Source organism: Prosopis cineraria, unplaced genomic scaffold (genome assembly GCF_029017545.1).
Source record: "Prosopis cineraria cultivar Desert tree isolate PC_DT_omini unplaced genomic scaffold, ASM2901754v1 PC13, whole genome shotgun sequence".
NCBI classification, from domain to species: Eukaryota; Viridiplantae; Streptophyta; class Magnoliopsida; order Fabales; family Fabaceae; genus Prosopis; species Prosopis cineraria.
Genome location: NW_026555344.1, coordinates 16,071,705 through 16,093,982, shown reverse-complemented (window position 1 = coordinate 16,093,982; position 22,278 = coordinate 16,071,705).

The window sequence follows — 22,278 nt, the reverse complement described above, 5'->3', positions numbered from 1 at the left end:
AACTCTCTCAAGACCTCTCTCTTTCACTCTATACACAACCTTGCCCTTGAAAGGGACCTTATTGGAGTTTACATAGATCTTGGAAAAATATTTAATGGCCAAGATCTATTTAATCTAATGGTTCATATTTTATCTAACTGTCTTCCACTTATAATAAGCAACTTATCACCTGGTCAGCATTTAAAGCATTTATCATTACATGGTCTATGGTAAAAGGTCAAATAGTCAACAGTCAACAATCAAATTTTTTTTAACATTAACAGTTAATTTTCTACATGGTTAATATTAAAGCAGCCATCTTCATTTTCTTCCGCAAAGTCTTCCTCTTGGAGTCTCTGAAGCAAAAGCAAAAGCAACAGTAGACCTTCTTTCTCTAATAAAAAGAGTGCACTCTTTAGTTGGTCGATAAAAGTTTATTTATCTGATGTTGAAGCAAAGCATGATGGATCTAGCTTTACTAATTGAGAAATTTATTGGTTTCTAAGCTTGTAAGCCATTAGTGTAACATCCTTAGGTAAATAAGTAAAATTACCCCTACTCATCCACCAGTATCCTCCAAATCCAAGGCAATCATTGAGTTAAACCAATTAGATTACTAAGTTTGTGATCTTTAAAAAATGAGATCCTAAGTTTTTATAATTTAGAATTACTAAAAAATGTTTTACAAACCTCTAATCAAAGCAAAATAATATTTTTTTGAAGCATGAGATACTTTATAGGAGCAAAAAGACTCAAAATCAATTGAAAAATATCAAGGAATAAGAAACAAGGCAATGCTCCACAACATGTGAACACGTTCCATGACTGTCCCCTTTTGTGCCGTACACCGTTGCACGTTGCACATATTAGACAACAATTCAGCTATCATTTGATAGCAACTCAAAGCAACTTCGAATATACCCCATATTTCTATCCGATTTTTGTTTAGGGTGATCTAGCTATCTATAGAAAGTTCTTTTCATAAGCGATCTAATGGCATGCATTTTACTTTTAAATTATGTCACACAAGGAAGATGAACACCCAAATATATTTTCACAAGTTTTCACACTTTTGATAACTCAAGGGTGTCCAAAACCCTACACATGTGCCAAAAGCTATTCACAATACCCAGAACATACTCAAAGGACTTAGGACTATCTATATAATACACCACATGCACATAAATCTATCCATTTAAAATTTCACTCCTCAACCCCTATAATGTCAAAAACAATAGGGGGAGGTTTTAGCATTACATTTTACAATCAACATTCACACTTATGATTAAATCAACATCCCTACACTTACACTAGTATTTTGGCCATATCAATACTTTAACAACTTACATACAACATTCTAGGGCCAAAATACATCTCAAATTTATTAACAACAATATAGTACAAGTGTAAACAAAATGCATCCTAATTGGTAATTTAATTTATTATACAAAATAAATGAGACTAAGAGGCTTTACATAGGAATCCTATAAAATATTAAAATAGAGGGGTGAGTACAATCACTCAATAATCAAGGTACGCTTATCCTGTGAAGTTGCATATCAATCAATTTAAACACATAAAAGGGAGTTAAATACTCAAAAATATAAGAACATATATGACACAAGTTGTGATTTCACAATTTTTAACTCATTTTCTTATTGCACATTTCAAATCACAGAGTATATTGCCACAATATAGGCAACTATGTGACAATGGCATATTCACTATCAAAACTTGCCTTAAATTTAGCAACCATGTGACACGTTAGATATACACATATATATGATCAATTCCTCTTTAAAACCTCCTTATACTATCCAACTAAAATTGTGGGATATAATATCAATCAGGGCTTTATCTATATAAATGGACTACCCAAGCTCACCAATTATGATGTGCTATATAGCCAAAGATCATAGCACTTATATTCAAACCATGACTTCCCCCACTCTTGAATCTTTAAGGTTTCATATACCCTAAGCTAATCTCCTTAACAAACAGGCAAAGGTAGTTAGTTTCTAGTCCCTTGACAAAATATAGGACAATCTCTAAACAAACAATAAGACAAGGTTGGCTTTCATACACCAGAGGTGGCCATAAATATCATATGGATTTTCTACTCCTCTCTCTAGGCAAACTCTCATCAAATGATCATGCATTACCTTAAGCCCACGCATATATTTTCACATGCTTGTAATTTTTAATTACAAGCTTATTGTTTTCAATCACAACATCAATTGAAACATGTGAGTAATATAAACACTTTCATAATTACTCTATCTTTCACAACTCATATATATCAATATATTCTCCAATTTACTCAATCATTACATTCACATATTTATCAAACAGCTTGTCAACTACTCATTTCCACACATACTTGTAAAATACACCCATTTCAAATTTCAACTCCACCAATATAGCTAAATTAGGTTAATTAAAACCTTGCATAATTATGATATGTATTTACAGTCACCATTTCAATCATTCATGTAATGAATCCAATTTTGAATTATATTTCAATTAATATACAGCTACACAAGAATAGGTTTCCCCCAGTAACTGGTGTATTGCTCAACCCTCAAAATTAACTAAAACTAACCTAAATGTAGTACTTAGGCCAACCTTAGGTCTTCTGACAAGGAGGAGTTTCCAACTCTTAATCAAGAAAACTTAGTGAATAAATTAACCATGTGATTGAATTTTTTTACCTAATTAACTGGGGAATCAAACTGCAAACTAAACCTAAAAGTATGTGATCAACTTTCCTTATCAAGTAGGAACCTTAAGACATTGCTAATGGAAGAATCCTAGCCTCAAATTGATTATGGTAGCTCTCTCAAACTTCTCCCCCTTAGCTGAAAAAGTGATTATTCAAGACAACTATCTTAAGCAATCTAGCCTCATCAATTCAGTTTCCTAAGTGCTAATTACAACCCCTTAAGTTGTCTCAATAGCTTAGCTTAGAAATTAACTAAGTGTTTAACCAAATTCCCTTCCCTAATGCCACAGCCTAAAGGTCAGTTAAGCTCAAGACTATGAAACTTAAGCATTCAAACATTTACCAAACATAACTAATGTAAGGTTAATGTAAGACCAAAATCACTTGAAAAATCACATTCACATGTAAAATTAATCAAGTGGCTGAAAATTCCAAAGGCAAAATGGAGAATAAATCAATTCAACAATCATATTCTAATACAACCATTCATCACCAACTATGAAACTAAAGTCAAGATGAACTACGAATCAACCATAGCCATAGTTTACAAATTAAATGAAACAAGATAAGGATTAGGTTGAGCTTAGCTAAAGATGAAGTTCAATGCTCCTCTTCTATCAACTCCTTCTTAAGATTCCATTGAGAAATTACCTAGAATACACCATCACCATCTTACTCTCTAAGAAGCTTGACCAAGCCAAGTTGAGCTCTATGGAAATGGTGAATCCAAGCTTCAATCTCCTTCTAAGTGTATGGGGTTTAGTCAGCCAGGTAAGATGAAGAGAATGGTAGAAGAATTTTGAAATTTGATGGCTAAATTCAATTAAATAACACATGACATCATAAAATCTAATTAAATTCATACTTAGAAGGGAGAATTCATTAAAATATCTAAGTTTTGGGTGCACAAAATCATATAAAAATTTTCACACAAAAGAAAACCTAAAATTAGGTCAAACTAGCACACTTGAAAAAGCATTGACTTTTTATTTAATTACTCCCAAACTAAAATAAATTTGTATAATCTAATTTGACCACTCTTCTTCAACACTAAAAATACATTTTTTTCAATTTTTCTTATACATTTTTTTCAAATTTTATTTTTGGACTAAAATACTCCTAGTGCATAAAACCTAGACACTTAGGAAAATTTCCAATTCTAATGCAATGTGTATGTACTTTGAGATAATAAAGCCTTAATAATGGTCCAATTTGATATAGAAAAGTATATAACAAATGTGTTTTATCACCCAATTACTTCAAACCTTTTAGAGATTAAAGGTTTACCCTTTAAGATATACTTCTAAGCTTGCTTTTTAAGCTCAAAAGCGTGCCCAGATGATTAATCTATAATTAATCAAATCCAAGCTCAATTAATATTGCCAAACATACATTTCTAACTTTCATTTTCCATTTCTAAAATTCCTAATGCCCTTATTTCTCATATTTAGGCTTACACATTAGATATATTAACTCTCTTTAAATCCTATTAGCTTCATTAAATGTTTCTAGGGTCATTAATCTCTTCCAACAATCTCATAATCCCTATTTATTACCCATTTTTCGAACATTAATGGCTCACAACCACCATTAATGTCTAAACCCATAATTTTTAGGTTTAAATACCCAAAACAACTTCTATTAACTCCACTTGAGTCAATGAATTTAGATCTAAAACCTATATGGACCAAAAATCATCTCCTACTTATAAACCCTAACCATAAACTTTAAGAAAATAGGTTAGGAAGGAAGAAGAATAAGGTAGGAGACTTACCCTTGGGTTTAATAGCTTCTAAATGCATCTAACCTTCTTGAAATTGAAGCCTTAGTAGAGCTCTCTTCGTCTCTTCATTTTCTATTTATTCTCCTCTATTTTTTAAGTATAATTCATGACTTTTTATTATAGAATGTGTACTGTGCACTACAATGCCTGCCACATGCGTTGTGGAATGTGGTGCAGAGGAGGCTATTCCTCATCTCCTAGCCTTGTGCATTATGGCATACCACATACACACCATGGCTTGTGGCACAAAGGCCTACTTTCTTTTTTTTACCTCTTTTGATACCCAAGTGATCCATTTTCATTTTAGACCCAAATTTATAGCTGAAACCATACCAATAACACTTATTAGTTCCCTATGACCACACACCACGTAAATCCTACTTAATTTTCATTAATTACGTTGATTATTAAAGAGTTTTAAGATGTTATTACTATCCCCTCCTTTTAAGAATTTTATCCCTAAAATTTAAATAATCTAGCAAAGCCAATAAAATCATGCCTTATTGAAAACAAGTGGGGTACTATTGCTTTATCTTCTCCGCAGTTTCCCACGTAGCGTCACCGAGAGTCATACCCTTCCAGATAACCTTTATAAGATAGATCTTGTTTCTTAGTTATTTTTACTTAACATTGACAATTCTCTCTAGCGTAGCCTAATAGGTCATATTTTTACATAACTCTACATCTTAGGGCTCAATTACATAGAACAAATCAAGTTGACACTTCTTTAATTGTGAAGCATGAAACACATCATGTAAACCTGATAAATGAGGAGGTAAGGCAATTGGATATGCCAATGGCCCAATCTTCTCAAGAATTTCAAAAAGCCTAATATACCTGGAAGTTAATTTCTCTGTATGAATAGACCTCCCAATTTTGGTCATGGGTATGACCTTCAAAAACACATGATCACCCATCATAAATTCTAATGGTCTCCTTTCTTATCTGCATAACTCTTCTTCCTAGTCTAAGTAGTTAGTAGCTTTTGTTAGATTGTCTCAATCTTCTTGATAGTTTGATCTACTAAATCCAAACCTATTATGCTTCTCTCGCTTAACTCAATCTAACAGAGAGGTGATTTATACTTTCTATTATAGTATAGAGTTATTTGGATGCTTGCATGATAATTGTTGTTGTATGAAAATTCTACCAAAGACAAGTGTTTATCTTATCTGCCACTCCACTTGATGGCACAAGCTCACAACAAGTCTTTTAGAGTTTGAATTGTTTCTTTTAATTTGACAATCAGTCTGAGGTGATAAGTCATATTAAATTTCAACTTAGTTCCCATAGCCTAGTGCATTGCTTTCTAGAAGTTTGATGTGAACCTTAAATCGTAATCTGACACAATCTCTTTTAGCCCCCATGGAATCTTATAATCTCTTGGAGGTAGACTTTTATAAACTTCTCTAAAGAGTAGTCAGCTTTGATAACTAGGAAATGTGCAGACTCATTCAATCTATTCACAATTACCCAATGGCGTCATAGTTAGAGGAAGAACATGGCAATCCCATAATAAAATCCATGGAAACATAGTCCCATTTTCACATAGGGATCTCTAACAATTGTAACAACCTTAGGGTCTAGTGTTCTATTTTTACCTTCTAATAAGTCAGATACCATGAGACAGATTCTGTTATGTCTCTTTTCATACCATGCCACTGCCACTAACTCTTCATGTCTTGATACATCTTGGTAGCTCCCAAGTAAATTATAAATTTGCTCCAGTGAGCTTTTGCTAGAATGGTGTCTTTAATCTCTTAACATCTAGAACACATATCCAACCATGGTACACTACGAAGCCATTGTTGTTGAAACTAAACTCTGAAGCCCATCTTTCATCAATATATATATATATATATATTATTGGACACACATTTATATACTAATTGGGACCATTTATTATGTGTTATTAGCTCAATATGCACTAATAATTAAAACACCAGACTGAACTGAACATTCAAATTAGTCAAACAATCCACCAATCAGGCCAATGGCTCAATTGAGCAGAAAAAACTATTTGGGGAGTTGAGCTGAATTGGATTGCTTTGGACCGATGGTCGAACTGAGAATTAAGATCAAGCTAGGAACTGGATTCAATTTTTAAAAACCAAATAGTTTAAAAAAAATTCCTTTTTTAAATTTTTTATCAAATTTTTTTTAGAAAATGACTAATTTTTTAATCATTTGATATTATGTAGTATCATGTAGCTTGTTAAGTCATGATAAACTTAAAATATTTAGTTTTATTTTTAAGTTAAGTAGAAATTTCATATTTATTTCATATATTTAGATTATTAAATACATATATAATTTTTTAATTTAATTATTACATCATCATTTCAACCATTGGTCCAACTGGTTGGACCATGCGAACCATAAACCGCTAACCTTTTCAGTTCAATATCCAATCTGATTTTAAAAATATTGATATGCATACATATTGCATTAGAATTAGAATTTTGCCTAAGTGTCTAGGTTTTATGCATTAGGAGTATTTTGGTCTAAAAATAAACCTTTGAGAAAACGTACAAGAAAATTTAACAAAATCTATTGTAAGTGAAGAGTGGTCAAATTAAAGTTTACAAATTTATTTTAGTTTGGGAGTAATTAAAAAAAATCAACACTTTTCATTGACTTTCTTAAGTATGTTTATTTGACCTAGTTTTGGGTTTGCATTTGTGTGAGAATTTTTTCATAATTTTGTGCACCTAATGACTTGGATATTTTAGTAAATTCTCCCTCTTACATATGAATTTAATTCTGCACTTTAATTAAATTTTATGACATCACATTTTATTAAATTGAATTATGTGTATTTTATGACAAATGTGACATATGCATATATGCATCAATTAAGCAAATAAAGTCAAATCTAACTATGTGGGGTGTCATTCTCCTTAATTGGGTGGAGTAGATCTAATTAAAATGTGGATGAAGTATAGGATTAATTTTACACACTTTGGAATAATTTACAAGCCAATAGGAAGGTGCCACCTAGCAATCTTCTTCTATGTGACTTGGATCCGTTTGTATTTAATTTTGTTTTCTTTTATTTTAATATTAGGAAGCTAATGGGAACTTGAATCTTCACACAAAATACTCACATTTTTAGATTCACACATTCACATTTTTATCTCCCTCATTTTATCTCACTTATTCTTCATTGTCCTTCATTTTCTCCTTCAAAGATCTACACATCCAGTACCTCTCCCTCCACTTTCAACCTTCAAATCCATAAAATTCTTTCATCAATCTCTCCCTCTCACTTGACTGAATCCATCCCCTACTATTTCCAAAGAGAATTGAAGTCTTAAGTCATCATTTGTATGGAGCTCTATATGGCTAGGTCAAGCTTCTTCAAGAGCAAGATGATGATGGTGCCTTGTAGCTAGATTCTCAATGGAATTGTAGGAAGGAGTTGATGAAAGAGGAGCATTGAAGATTATCTTTGGCTAAGCTCATTCTAAGCCTTATCTTGTTTCATTTTAATTTGTAAACTATGATTATGGCTGCATTGTTATTCATTTTGACTTTAAAATCATAGTTGGATAATAATAATTGTATTAGGACAAGATTTTTAACTTGATTTATTCTCCTTTTTTCTATCAAATTTTCACTACCTCAAAATTCTAACATTAACCTCAAACATTGAATGTTAGAAAATTTTATGGAAAGGGCAAAAATGCTTCGTTTTAATAACTTTGGGGAAAAATTGCTCTAACAAAAACTTTAGGGTGCTAGGTGATCCTCGGCACCTTTACACTTTAAAGATTTCAATAAGCTAGGAAAGGGTTATCAAATTTTTTTATTTTAATCTTCTTCTTCAACAATGCGTGCCTAAGTTTGCTTAGATAAATGGGTTAATCCTTAAGAAACTAAGGCTTGAATGGTTTCAACTGGGAAGGCATAAGATTCTAGGATTGCTATTTGAGAAATTGATTTAGAAGAGGTTGGTTTAAAGGTTACTTTAGAAGAGATTGTTGTTTCTTGTTTAGGGTGTTTTTAGAGTAGATGACCTTTTTTTTTCTTGGTTAATGGTTGTGTCAATGACTCATTTTATTTTTGGGTTAATGACCCTAGTGACAGGAGCACTACCAAATCAATCTTCATTTTATCCTTTCCTTTATTTAGAGTATTGTTTCTACCTTCCTTGAAAGAATTTGCTAGTGAGATAGTCAGGAAGAGAGTGTGTAGAGCCTTAAATATATTCAATTGCAAAATCATATACACTTAATAAAGCTAGCCATCTAACAAAAATTTGCTTTGATGCAATAGTTTTAACATATTTTTGCAAAAACATCTTTAGCTGATTTACAATCAACTCTGACATAAAAAAATTTAGTTTAATAAATCATTTTGAAATTTAGTGATTCATAAAACAATGGCTAAATTTGTAAAGCTAGGCACTGGAGCTCTTTAACATGTGATTTCATTTGTCTAACAATATGAGTGTAGGTAGGTGTTTGTCCATGCCAGTGGACTTTTCTTAAGGCAATTATAAAAAGGTTTAATAAGGTTGTTTAACTGCAAAGAAAATCTCTTTCATAATTTAAACACCCTAAAAACCTATAGAGTTAGTTTTTATCAAGGATTTGATTTGAAAATTTATCAAAAAACTGAATGGCTCGATCGATAGGATTAACCATTCCTTGATAGATATGGTGGCCTAAGAACCTTATGTTGGGAGTAGACTAGAACATTGACAAATATGTGGATATGTTTCAAATGTTGAGCAATTGACTGAGAGTACACTAGAACATCAACCATGTAAACAATGATGGAACTTTGGTTTCATGAAAATCTCTTTTATAAGATAGACTAACTGAATGATTATTTCTCTTCTCTAGAATTTTGTCTAAAGGAAATTCAAGAACTCCTCACCAAAATATTAATCAAAAAGAGTCGCTATCCTTAGTCGTGTGATTCTTTTTGTGTTAATAAAAATGCCAAAATTGAGAGAGGAGCTCCAAGGTTAGTAATTAACTACAAGCCCCTAAACCAAGCATTCCAATGGATTAGGTATCGCATTCCTAACAAAAAAAGATCTTCTTAACTACCTTCATTTGGTAAAAATCTTTTCCAAGTTTGATATGAAATTTGGACTTTGGCAAATTCAAATTGATCAAAAAGATAGATATAAAACTGTACTCATAGGTCCTTTGAGCCAATATAAATAAAATTTCATGCTATTTGGTCTGAAAAATGCTCCTTTTGTATTTCAGTCATGAATGAAATTTTTAACCCGTTAAGCCAATTCATCATTGTTTACATTGTTGATGTTGTAGTACTCAATTGATCAACATTTCAAACATATCCACATATCTGTCAATGTTGTCAAAAGAAATGGCCTTGCCATTCTAAAGATAAAAATTAGTCTTTTCCAAACCAAAATAAGGTTCTTAAGCTACCATATCCATCAAGGACTGATTACTCCTATTGACCTAGACATTCAATTTGGTGATAAATTTCCAAATCAAATCCTTGATAAAAACCAACTCCAAAGATTTTTAGGGTGCTAAATTATGTAGGAGATTTTCTCTACAATTGAACAACTTTATTAAACCTCTTCATAATCTCCTTGAGAAAAGTCCATTGATATAGAGAGACACCTACCCACACTTATATTATTAGACAAATCCAACCACAAGTTAAAGAGCTCCCATATCTAGCTTTGCCAACCTATATGCATTAAAAATAGTGGAAACCAACATCTCTGATATTGGATATGAGGGAATCATAGGAAAAAGACTTGATGGGAAGGAAAGCATTATTGCTTTCACATCAAAGCTTTGGAATCCAACCCAAAAAAATTATTCAACTTTCAAAAAAAAATTTAGTCATTGTTTTATGAATCACAAAATTTCAGAATGATTTATTAAACCAAAACTTTTTTGTAAGAGTTGATTGTAAATTAGCCAAAGATGTTTGGCAAAAAGATGTTAAAACTATTGCATCAAAACAAATTTTTGAAATTAAATATATTTGAGGCTCTATTAAGTGTCTTTGATTTTGAAATTAAATATATTTGATGCTTTACAAACTCTCTTCTAGACTATCTCACTAGAGATTCTTGCAAGGAAGGTAGAAACATGCCTAAAAAAACAGAAAGGAAAACTAGAGAAAACTAATTTGGTATCACTCTTATCAACAAGGTCATTTACCCAAAAGTCAAATGAGTCATCGACACAACCACTAACCAAGAAAATAGGGTCATCTATCTTAAAAACCTTAAACTTAAACAAGAAAATTCAACTTTTTTAACTTCTTCTAAATCAACTATCAAAATAGAAACCCTAAAATCTTGTCCCAACCAAAAATTTTGAAGAAACCACTAAAAGGTTAGAAAAAAAAATGAAGAGTGATTTGGTAGTGCTCTTATCAGCAGGGTCATTATGCTAAAAATTAAATGAGTAATCAACTCAACCATAACTAATAAAAAAAGGTCATCTACCCTAAGAATCCCCTAAACAAGAAACATCAGCCTCTTCTAAATTAACCTCTAAACTAACCTTATCTAAATCAATAGCCTAAATAGTAATCCTAAAATGTTATGCCTTCCCAATTGAAACTATTCAAGCCTTAGCTTCTTAGATTAACCCATCTGCCTAAGCAAATATGGGTAGACATTTCTAAAGAAGAAGATTCAGATAAAAATATGATAACACATTCCCAACTTCTTGAAAACCTTAAAAATAAATTGGTCACTATTGCCAACCCAAAAAACATATAGGTAGCTGAGTTACCTCAACCTGTTTAAAAAGCTTAAACTAGTTATATCCCACAGCTTGATAAAACCGCATTTATTGTCTAAATTAAACTTGAATTTTTTTCTCAAGAATCCAAACCAAGTGGCCCCACAAATCTTTCCTCTAGGGTAAAAGACCCATCCATTTAAACCCATTCTACATTACAAATTAAAAAGGTTTTACTCCTGCTAACTAGGGCCAAAACCTTAGTAAACAGAAGAAATCCATTATCACTTTTAACTCAATGGGATATAACTATTAGGATCATGTTGATGCCTAGTACAATACATTTTGGTACCAAAACAAATATTGGTGTCACACATGGTTCCTTTATTTTAAAAATGACTATAATCCTTATAAATTTGCTCAATGGCTCATTAAATGGTGGGATTACTTTGAATTTATTAAGGAAATTCTACCTCCAGCTATTAAAAAAGGCTTTTCAGCCTTCAAATCCTAAATTAACTTTGTAGATGATCCACTTTCCAATTCTTCTACACTATTCATCAAAACTATCTTTGTCATGGATATTTCCTTGGCATTATAAATATACCAACCCATCCATTAGATACCTTATTTTCCAAAGGATTCCATATATAAGGTGATATTTAGACTTCAAAGACTAGAGAGCCAATGTCTCTATTGTTCAATTATGGTTAAAAAAAATCCCACAATGGCTCACAACCTTATAAACAAATAAGTTTCTCGACTAGAAATGCCAAATCCATGCACGCTTAGCTTCAACCTCAGACAAACAAACTTTTACTAACTAATTAAAAAGTGCACTCTTTTTATTATAGAAAGAAGGACAATTGATTGTTGCCTCTACCTCTACCTCTACTTCTACTTCAGAAACTCTAGAGCAAAAATATTATGCACAAGAAAATGAAGATGATTGCCTTGGAATTGACCTTAAAGAAGATTAACCATTGATTTGTAAAAAAATAAAATTAAAAAAGGTTTGACTATTGACCATTTAACTATTGATCATTGACCATTGACCATTGCTAAGCATCAGATGTTGACTAGAAGACAAGTTGCTGACTGTAGAATGCTAACTAGGTGCGAAGTTGTTGATCGTCGAATGATGATAGTTAGATGGAATCTAAATCATTACATTAAACAAATCTTGGCTGTTGGATATTTTTCTAAAGGTTTATATAAGCCCATGTAAGGTCTTTTTCAAGGATTAGCTTGTATAGAGAAAATATAAGGTCTTGAGAGAGAGAGAGAATCTTTGTAAGCCTCCTTTTCCATCCTTTTCAATAAATTCTTCTATTAACCTTCTTCTACTTTCTTGTACTTCTGCATTTATTTTCTTGTACTTTAGTTTCTAATTTTATTTAAACTATGTGTACTACCACCATTCTGGTACTGTTTCATGTTCTTTATTTTTGCATCTTTCATCTAGATCGTGTAAGTTACCATTGTTCTGGCATTATTTTAGTTCTTTATTTTTATGCATCTTTATTTTCTGTATCATTATTATTGTTATTGTTATTGTTATCTAACATAACAATTAGTTTACATTCTATTTTACTCCCTTATTCTTTCTCTTTTCCTCTCCCCCTTTCAAGTACTTTCCTCCATCTAGTATTAGAGCCAAAAAGGGAAAGAGGAATGTATAGATTGAATGTGAGCCAAGATTTACTATATCAAACCTAATGTTAACATATTAATATTATTTTCTCACGTAATCTGATAATACATATCACTTTTAAAGTGATCTTATGATTAGAATATTACAAATTATTCATAATTATTGCTAGGTTATAGCAATATCATGATGAATAAGGATATTACATACATGCATATTTTGTATGTATTAATCATTTTAAAATTATTGTCGATAATAAAGTGCTAAGAATAATAATAAGATCTTGACATTTGGTTTGATTTTTAAATCTTGACTAATATTCTTCCTTTGCATTTGTATAGAACCTAAAGGTGATAATATCATAAAAGAGGAGATCTTTCAACAAATGTTTGAAAAAGTTAAAAAATTTTACACATTGGATGTGTCCAAATTGCCATTAAACCACTAGTCAGGGAAGATTATACTTTTCTTGTCTCCTTTACCTTAGAAATACCCAATATGAGTTATTTTCTCACTCATTATTAGGTATTGTAGAGGCCGACCTACATGCAGGACTAATCTATTTCAACAATTATCCAAACAGGACTATCAATCTTATAGATGAAAACATTATGGATGTTTTAAAATTAAATGTAAAACTGCATGGTTTCATATAAAAAAGGATCTATCCCTGTAGCTTTGCTCTATAGCATCCAACATAAAATCATTAACTCTTCAAGTTCTAGAGTCTTAATACCAAACGAAGATGGTTATACCATCATATTCCAAACAAATAGAGCCAAATCAAATGTCATCCTTCCTATAGTCATTCAATGGCATGATGTCAACCTATTAGAAGAAAGGGTTATTGAGAATCCAACTCATGCTATGTCACAACCAACTCTTGATATTGGGAGCATTAGACAAACACCTACAGGAACCATAGGATTAGTGTTTGATAGAAGAAATTCATTTAATGAAATCCTTTCTAGGACAGGATCAAGAACCATTAATAATTTTAAAACTGTGCCTTCTAAATTACCTAGGCACTCAACCTCTTTTGTACCCCTATCCATACCTTCAACAATAGACCTAAAAGGTCTACACATATCATCTAATATTACAACACCAACCTATCAAAGAGATGATGAAGATGAAAGATCTATACTATCTCTAACAGTTTCAAAAGAGCCTTATGAAATTAGTGCTATTTCAACTTACTATCAGAATGATAAAAAAAATCTTTATAAAAAGATTTTTATTCAAATAAAAATGAGTCTACTAGGACTTGGTTCTTTGAGCATTCTAAAGGATCAAAAAGAAAACAAATCCAAGAAAAATTTTATAACTTCCATGAAATGTTGCAAGTGAATGTTCCATTTTTAAATAGTTTGAAACTTATGCTTTAGACATAAATTGAAATATCCATTTGTTAAACCAATCAATATAACCAAATCATGGCCTATTCTTAAAAGATAAATAATAGATTCAAAACTTCCTCCTTAAAAACTTTCCAACTCCCAAATCTTCGTGATGACAAAAGAACCCTTCCTTTTGCATCTCCTTTTAAATGGAAACATACAAACTAGCAAATGAATTCTAAGGATATTTAAAATCTTATTGAACAAAATAATTACACTAATAAGTACCTCCAAACATTAGTAGAACACTTCATTCACAACTCCATTAAATCTACACTTATCTCTTCATCAAAACCTAATATTGAGGCTCCATTATTTAAGAATTTTCATGTATCACCTTAAATTAGAAAAGAATTTGAAACTCCACCCTCCAACAACCTTCAAAAAAAACAACTTAAGACATTAGTTATCCTAGACAATCTTGCCCAAACCTCTAAATCACCAACATCAAGAAATTTAACCATTAATATTTTATCAAATCAAGAAGAAACCTCTTCATTAGAATCAAAAAAGAACCTTGAGATAAACCAAACCTCTTTTAATTGGAAAACACCCTCAAAATATTATTATTCAAAATCCATGGCTTCTAATTTCTTTTTAAAGGAACATCAAGAACAAACTTTTAAACATTTTAATGCTCATAATATTTATAAATGGAATATAGGTGACCAAACTGAATATAATATTCTCAACACCCTCCAACATATGACCATGGTAAGTATTGCTTACCAAACAACTTACAACTATACTAAGAAGCCATAGTTAACCTCCTTATAACAAGATTTTTTAGAAAACTAAAAAGATGATGGGATAATTATGTCCCTCAGCAAGAAAAAAAAACCAAACCTTTAGAGCCATTAAAGTAGAACCTAATGGGACCCCCTTACTCATAATGGAAAACCTATCCTTAATGACAACAAAGTTCAACATATTTCATTGGTGATCCTTCCCTATTGAAAGATAGACCTACTAGACTACTTTCAAACTTTAAATGTAGGGCTCTTGTCTACTTTAAATGGTATAGAGACACCTTCTTAATAAGAGTATATACTTGTGAGGATAGCCAACAATCATTTTAGAAAGAAAAATTCCTACCTGGTCTTCCAAAATCCTTTAAAGACAAGGTTAGGGAGAAAATTAGAAACCAAGCCAGCGGAACCATTTCTTATTAACATTAAAATTACGACCGACTCGGCTTATGTTTAGAAAGCTTCCATCGAAATTGATCAAGATGACAAGAATAATCATCAATTAGCAAAAGAACAAGCTCAAAATAGAAAAGCCTTAGGCTCTTTTTATGAACAATTTGGGTTTTCATCTTATAAGAAATACAAACTTAAATCCAAGATTCCTTAAAAGGATTACCATAAATCTTCAAGAAAAACCTCATATCAAAAGCATAAACTAAATGCACCAACTCAAAAACTAAAATGAGAATTCAAATCTAAACCCCCTATTAGCCTCCCTAAAAAATAGATTACATGTTACAAATGTGGCAAACTAGGTCACATATCCAAATATTGTAAGTTAAGAAAGAAAATTAGAGCTTTAGAAATTGATTAAAAAAAATACTTGATCAACTCAATAATCTTATGATAGGAACATCTGATAAAAAAAAGTAGTGAGCAATCTTTTAAAGATCTTAATCAAATTCAAAATGATGACTTTCTCCTTTCGAACAGGAAATTAACATCATTATACAAGAATAGAATTTCCTATTTAAAATCATTGATGTCCTCTCAAATCCTAGAGAAAAAAGACATTACCTTATTAAACTTAAAGAAATATTAAGAGAAGACTCTTTTTATTCAAACCTTAAACCTCCTCTTACTATAACCAATAAATACAGTTTAACTGAAACCTTAAAAAGATTTAAACGAGTCCTAAAACTGACCACAATACAAGATTCCAACATGAAGTAAATATCCTTAAGAAATAAATTAAAGACATTAAAATACAACAAGAAAAACAAAGTTTAGCCTTAGAAGAAATAAAACTATCCAATATTCAAGAACCAAGCTTTGAAAATCAATATGAAGATGAAGAAGAACAAGAACAAGATAATGAAAATGGAGAACTCTCCAAACCTCTTCTTCATTTAGTCTCAATAAAAACTCTAAAAAATTTACATCAAAGTTGAAATTATTGTCAACCAAGAATTTGTTCATAAACAAATAGCCCTATTAGATAAGGAGCATATTTAAATTGTGTCCAAGAGGGTCTTGTCCTAACCAGACATTTTGAAAAACCACTAAAATATATTAGGCATAGCTAATGGGTCTAGGAGCTTTGTCTTGTACAAAACAACATATGTCATTGTAGAAAATCAAGAATTTCAAGTCCAAACTCCATTCCTTTTGGTAAAAAATAGAAGAAATAAAATTATTTTAGGAACTCCTTTCATTAGGAAACTTTTTCCTTTCTCAATTTCCAATGATGGAATAACCATTCAACAATTAGGGAAACAAATTTTCTTTGAATTCATTTCCAAACTAATAATTAAAGAAGTTACTCCTATTCATATTAAATAAAAACATATTAATTTCTAACGAGAAGAAATTTCCTTCAAAAATATGGAGACCTAAGTAGTCAAACTAAAAGTTTAGTAGAAGGTTCAAAATCTTGTTACCCATATTCAGAAATTCAAATGTTCTGATCTCCTTAAGGAGAGAAAGAAATATTCAATTAGTCTACCTTAAAGAGATTTTCATGAAATCAAAATTTCAACAAAAGTAAGAATAAACTAAATGAACCAATAATTTATTGAATTTTGTCAAAAGGAAATTCAAAAAATCCTAACCAAAAATTAATCAGAAAGAGTTACAATTATTGGTCTTATGCTACCTTTTATGTTAATAAAAATGCAAAAATTGAGAGGAGCTTCAAGGTTAGTAATTAACTACAAGCCCCTCAACTAAGAACTCCAATGAATTAGGTGTCTCATTCCTAAAAAAAAAATCTTCTTAATTGCCTTCATTCAGTAAAAATCTTTTCTAAGACATTTGGATTTTGGCAAATCCATATTGATGAAAAAGATAGATATAAAACTACACTCACAATTCCCTTTAGCCAATATAAATGAAATGCCATGCCATTTGGTCTGAAAAATACCCCCTTTAAATTTCAAAGAATCATGAATGAAATTTTTAAATTATTCACCAAATTCATCATTGTTTATATTGTTGATACTACAGTCTACTCCCAAAATAAGGTTCTTGGGCTAGCATATCCATCAAGCAATGATTATTCCCATTGACCAAGCTATTCAATTTACTTATAAATTTTCAGATCAAATCCTTGATAAAAACCAACTCCAAAGGTTTCTAAGGCGTTTAGATTATATAAGAGATTTTCTCCCATAGTTAAACAACCTTATTAGACCTTTTCATGATCACTTTAAGAAAAGTCCACTAGCATGGACAGACACCTACACTCATATTGTCAGACAAATTAAATATCATGTTAAAAAGCTCCCATGCCTAACTCTGTCCAACATATATGCGTTAAAAATAGTGGAAACCAACACCTCTAATATTAGATATGGGGGAATCCTCAAATAAAGACTTGATGGGAAAAAAAATTATTACTTTCATATCAAAGCATTGGAATCCAACCAACAAAATTATTCAACTATCAAAAAAGAAATTTTAGCCATTTTTTTATGAGTCATGAAATTTTAAAATGATTTATTAAACAAAAGTTTTCTGTTAAAATTGATTACAAATCAGCTGAAGATGTTTTGCAAAAAAATATTAAAACTATTGCATCAAAACACATTTTTGCCAAATAGCAAGCTTTATTAAGTGTCTTTGATTTTAAAATTGAATATATTTGATGCTCTACAAACTCTCTTCTAAACTATCTCACTAGAAAATTCTCACAAGGAAGATAGAAACATGCCTCTAAAGAAAGGAAAGGAAAAAATGGAAAAGATTGATTTGGCAACACTATTGTCGCCAAGGTCATTGACCCAAAAGTCAAACAGGGTTATCTATCATAAAAACCTCCAAACAAGAAACTTCAAGTTTTTCTAAATTAACCTCTAAACCAACTTCTTCTAAATCAACTATCAAAACAGAAATCCCAAAATCTTATACCTTTTCAATTGAAACTATTTAAGCCTTAACCCATCGAGAATTAACCCATTTACCTAAGCAAATATGAAGAAGAAGATTCAAATAAAATTTGATAACAATTTTCCAATTTATTGAAAGCCTTAAAAATGAACAGGTCATATTGCCAACCCCAAAAAAAACAAAAGAAAAATAGGTTAAAGCTCACAGTTTTAAATAAGACCCAATCATTTTATGAACTTGTCTTAATAGACACTGAGTCCATTTAAAAAAAAATAGAGCATGCCCTAGATCCTTGAGGGCAAGAATAATCACCGGGAAGGAGAAACTAGTTGAGAGCCCCCCTTTCCTCCCTCCCTTATTTCACTGCATATTTATTTTATTAATATTATTATAGCCCAACAATCCATTATTTACTTCCTACTTATCATTCCTATTCTTTCTTTTCTTCCCTTTGTCTTTAGGATGAAACTTTTATTTTTTTTATTTTTAATAAAAATAAAAAATAGAAGATTTTTATAAACACTTAAATTCAAAATACTTAATCAAATTGATTTTTTTTATTTTTTATTTTTAAAAATCAGAATCAAACACCCACTTAAAATCTGCATTTGTCTTTCTTAATAAAAAGCAAAAAAGCTAAATCTAAGAACGCACAAAATCTGCATTTCTGAGGTATAAGTATGAGAGAAGAATATATGGTTGGTTCATAACAGAACTGACCTCGCCTTAAATTCTCTCTCTTCGGAACTTGAGGTTTCATTATTGGAGAACTCTGCTTTTCTTGCATTCTCTCTTCAATCTCCATATCGTAGACCAGAAGAAGAAGCTTGCCTCTGTAATTGTATCACTTCATTAAAATTTTATGGATAGAACCGTTCTAATTTCTTAGTTCTTAGTGGAAATAAAAGAAGATCGAAGAAGGAGACGAACATGGAAGGTTTAATGGAAAGTTAAAGGGATTGAAATAACGTGGAAAACAAAGCAGTCGTGAGTGACTAAATAGCAAACATACACTACATAGCAAAAAAAGATGTGTGAGATAGTAGAAGCAGGAGAAGAGTCTCTCCATTTTTTTTTTCTCAATTTCCTTTCATTTTTCAAATTCCTACCATTTATTAATTTTATTATTATTATTTTAAAAAATATTTAATAAAATAATTTAAATGATGGGGATAAAAAAAATGGAGGGAAATGAAAAGAATAAAAAAAAAAAAAGTAGAAAACCTCTTCTCCTAGTAGAAGCAGGGCTCGAGGGCCTGGTGACGTGGCTGCAGTGAGAGCAAAAGATTCGTTTTTTGGCCAGCAGTGCAAAAGATTCGTTGGTGATGAGCATGTTGCAGGTTTCAACGGTTAGAATTTGAAATGTTTTTTACCACAGGAATGGTACACGGGTTAATGACCAAAAAAAAAAAAACATCCCTGAAATGTTGTTGGTTCCAACGGTTAGAATTTGGGAGGAAAATATGTTACCAATAAAAATTAATTCAGATAGTAAAGATTTGAGAAAATGGATATTAAAATCCCTCCAAATAATATAAATAATAACATGATCTCTTAAAATGTCATAATTCTAATAAAATCTTTTGAGACATTTTTATTAATAAATTTTAAATTAAGAAGATTATTTTACCCTTATTGACAATTTATAATTTATTGTTCAATTCTTGTAATTCTTTAAAAAACATTGTGATTCTTTAAACAAAAGTTATGAATGAAATTTATTATTTTAAAAACTTATTTTTTAATAATAGAAATTATATTTAATAAATTGTGATTTTTTATTCAATTCTTGCAATTCATAAGACAAAAGTTATTATTCATTAAGTAAAAGTTGTGATTGAAGTTTGTTTTTCAATAACAGAAATTACAATTAAACAAGTTATGATTTTTTATTCAATTCTTGTTATTTACAAAATAAAAGTTGTCATTTCTTAAATAAAAATTGTGAATGAGATTTATTATTTTCAATAAAAATAAAATTGTCTTTTTACAAAAAAGTTATTAACAAAGAGATTCATAAGAACTTCATTAAAATTATAATATTTCAAGAGACTAAATTATCATTTATATAATTCGGAGGGATTTTATTATCATTTTCCAAAGATTTGTCCCCTAATTCAAACAATCATGTTTCATGTCAATGTGAGATTGATGGATAATTTATAAATAATTTTGAAAGTATTATAAACCTAAAGGCATGTCATGGCTTGATAAATTTTTAAGATTTAGTTTACATAAACTTTTTTGTTATAATTTTTTTGAAAAAATATAATTTTTAATCCCTATATATTCTTTGCTCCTATTTCGTTATAAGTTCCTGTACTTTTTTTTAGTAGTTTGAATCCTTATACTTTTATTGTTCAATGTTCTAGATCCCTAAATGAGCAAAGTGTGAGGACCTTGGAGGAATTTAAAATACTGAAAAATAAAAGTGTAAGAATTTAAATTATCAAAAAAAAGATACAGGGATTTATAATAAAGTACGAACTAAATGTAAAGATCAAAAATTATATTTTTTTTTCTTCTTTTTTTATCTGCAATTGTATATTTGAAAAACTAATCGATTTCATAATTTGAATTCTTTTACCTCAGGTGACTTTTTCCACGCATGACATGATATTGGTGAGACATAACTATGAATGTTAGCTTGAAGGACTTGTCTTCTGGCTTGAAGGGTATTTATGATGTTCTTGACAATAAAACTCTGCATGTCTCTAGCCCCGCAAGAAATCACATGGAATGATTGGAGGTAAAAAAAAAAAAAAAATTATAATATTACTCATTGTTTTGAAATATACATAAGTTTTGGGCAATTTTACTATATCATTTATAAATATAATTCAAATGTATTCTCAAACCACGTGTGCAATATTGACATACATACATACATACACATATATACATATATATATATATATATATATATAGTCTAAATAGGAAAGATGACAAAGGTGAGTGGACATCGGGGTTTTCATCAAATGAAATATAATATTATTTTAAAATCCTTGTAAAAGGTTTCTTTCTTCAACAAAATAAAAATTAATACAAAAACATATAAAATAATAAAAGATTTTAACTTTTTTTTCAAAACAAAAAATTTTCATTTACTTCGTATATTTTTATTCCATAAAATCATTTATTTTTTATGCACCTTTGTTTAAAATATGTTTTAAATTTATGATCTCTTAATTATTTTTAATCATTGAACTTATTTTTTTTCATGCTAAAACTTGATTTTGAATTAGTAGAATGCAAATCTTATGAATTTGGAAAGGAAAATGAAGTTATGTTTTTAGTGAAAATTATCAATAAGGAAGTAACAAGTCTTTGCCTCACAAATATATTTTTTTTTAAAACAATGAATTAAGATAAATTTAATAAAATCATTTTCTATCAAATATAATTATTAAATTTTATATATATTTTTTGATGAAAAATTATATAAGTATATGTAATGTGTTTCTTTTTTATAGAAAAATATGACCCTGCTAGCTTAGGATCTTGCACCTACCACTGCATCTAACTATCTAATTGCAATTAATCAAAGAGGAGTGGTTAAGTTATTAAATTTATTTGAAAATATAATAAATTTTTAATTTTACCTTATTTAAATAAAAAATTTTAAATTTGCATTACATTTTCTCTTATAGTTAATAAGTTTAAATAAAAGTAATATTGAAAAAAATATAATTAATATCCTATCAAGTATCTTATATTAAAAATAAAAGGATTATTTCAAAAGACGCCCTATAATAAGAATAGAAGAGAGTGTTTTCATATTTTATAGGACTAATTTGTGTAAAGATTTGTCGGTTATTTGCAAGTACTTGACAAAGTAATTGATCAAATGATGTTGTGATCCTTCAACAGGTGGGTTTTAAATTGTAAAATAATACAAGATTATTAATGTTTTAGTAAATGGGAACATTTTAAAACATATGATCAACCACACTCTTGTTGCTACAAGCTGGT